Raw genomic sequence first — 2,143 nt, 5'->3', positions numbered from 1 at the left:
CCACCATACGGGGGACAGTCCCAGGCAGATACTACTTGGCCATTCATCACTATCAGGAGCACTGAGCACTCACTAGTGAGAACTGAATCCAGTCCTTATTTCCTAACATATCCCCCCCAGGAGATCATTGCCTTGGGTCCATGAAGAGCCCCAGAAAAGCAACAAGCATCTTTCAGGCTGAAAGTCATGGAGCAATTCTTGGCACCAGCTTTGGAAGAAGCGCCCAATCCACAAGATGCAATGAAAACATACCCTTTAATTATGGGAACGACAGCTCTGACACAATGATAGACACATTTAAAGAAGACCTGTGGGTCAGAAAGACACGGTTAACACCTCTGGAGAAGTGGGATGAATTCAGAAACTTGTGCACAAACCTCATTATTAAAGCAAGAATGCCAAAATCACAGGAGTTTGTCTGAGAGAAATTAGATATCACTTGAGTAGAAGGATGGGCAGCTTATTGCTGCTGAAATAATACCAATTGAATCATTTTTTTCAGTGCATCCCTGAGTTCCTTGTTCCTCATACTATAGATGAGAGGGTTCAGTGCTGGAGGCAGAACTGAATAGAGAACAGCTACAACCAGATTCAGAGCTGGGGTGGAAATGGAGGGGGGCTTCAGGTAGGCAAACATTGCTGTGCTGACAACCATACAGACCACGGCCAGGTGCGGGAGGCACATGGAAAAGGCTTTGTGCTGGCCATGCTCGGAGGGGATCCTCAGCACAGCTCTGAAGATCTGCACGTAGGACACCACAATGAAAATGAAACACCCAAAAGCTAAACAAAGACTAACCACAATAAGCCCTACTTACCTGAGGTAGGAGTGTGAGCAGGAGAGCTTGAGGATCTGGGGGATCTCACAGAAGAACTGCCTCACCTCATTACCTTGGCAGAGGGGTAGGGAAAAAGTGTTCCCAGTGTGCAGGAGAGCATACAGAAAATCAGATGCCCAGGCAGCTGCTGCCATTTTGACACAAGCTCTGCTGTCCATGAGGGTCCCATAGTGCAGGGGTCTGCAGATGGCAACATAGCGGTCATAGGCCATGACTGTGAGGAGATAATACTCTGCTGACATGAAAAAGGTAAAAGTTAAGACCTGTGCAGCACATCCCCAGTAGGAAATGGCCCTGGTGTCCTGGAAGGAATTGGCCATGGATTTGGGGACAGTGGTGGAGATGCAGCCAACATCGAGGAGGGAGAGGTTGAGCAGGAAGAAGTACATGGGGGTGTGGAGGCGGTGGTCACAGGCTACGGCTGTGATGATGAGGCCGTTGGCCAGGAGGGCAGCCAGGTAGATGGCCAGGAAGAGCGAGAAGTGCAAGAGCTGCAGCTCCCGCGTGTCTGCAAATGGCAGGAGGAGGAACTCGTTGAGGGAGCTGCTGTTGGACATTTGTTCCTTTGCAGCATAGGGGCAATATCTGAGGAAGAAAAGACATGGACGAGTTAGAGAAAACTTCTCTGAGCAAAACTTTCCCATATCTGTGCCCAAACACACACTCATTGCCTCCCCCGCATTTTAGCAGGACCATCCTTGAGATCTATGGCTTCATCTCTTGGCCTTGATACTGGGGGAGCAGAGCTGGCCTCTCCATCTGCCTTGGTCCCAATTACCCTGTGCTCTCACCTTGGAGCTGTAGGACACTTGCACTCATGTTACCCCTCAATTAAATGACCCCATGGGGAGCAGAGGATTCCTTTACATCATGTCCACCAGCACTCTTTTGGAGGGGATGTCAGTCAGGTTTCCGCCCTCCCCTTGGAGCCAGCAACACCTTGGGCTCCTGCCAGCTGCCCACATCCACCTCCCTGCAGCGATTCTGTGACCTCAGATTCCAGGAGGCTTCTCCCTGGGGCACCCAGACAGCACCTGCTGTAACGGGGGAGCTGAGCTCTTCCGGAGGGCAGCTTGCATCCCAGACAGGCACCCAGGGAGATGGCAGGATGTCCTAAGGATGGGGTGTCCTGATGAGAGAGGTGGCTCATTCCAAGCTCCTCCAACTGCACTGCCCTGAGCCCCACAGCTTAGAGGGCACTTAGGCACTTCACAGTCCAGGACCCATCTGAATGGCAGGACCCACAGGGCCAGTGTCTGACCTGCATCAGAAACCCCCTGTCCAGAGAGTCCAAGGGAAGGAGA

At 51.7% G+C, this 2,143-nt stretch overlaps 1 pseudogene; it reads right to left on the bottom strand.

Annotated features, from left to right (window-relative positions):
* Nucleotides 1-435: 435 nt before the first annotated feature.
* Nucleotides 436-1,396, bottom strand: LOC148593317 (olfactory receptor 14C36-like; annotated as a pseudogene).
* Between the last annotated feature and the right edge of the window lie 747 nt (nt 1,397-2,143).

This window comes from Tinamus guttatus, unplaced genomic scaffold (assembly GCF_059628265.1).
Source record: "Tinamus guttatus ecotype Peru unplaced genomic scaffold, ASM5962826v1 Tinamus_guttatus_pri_ptg000417l, whole genome shotgun sequence".
NCBI classification, from domain to species: domain Eukaryota; kingdom Metazoa; phylum Chordata; class Aves; order Tinamiformes; family Tinamidae; genus Tinamus; species Tinamus guttatus.
Note: the sequence above shows the minus strand (reverse complement) of the source record. Positions and strands in the feature narration are given on the sequence as shown.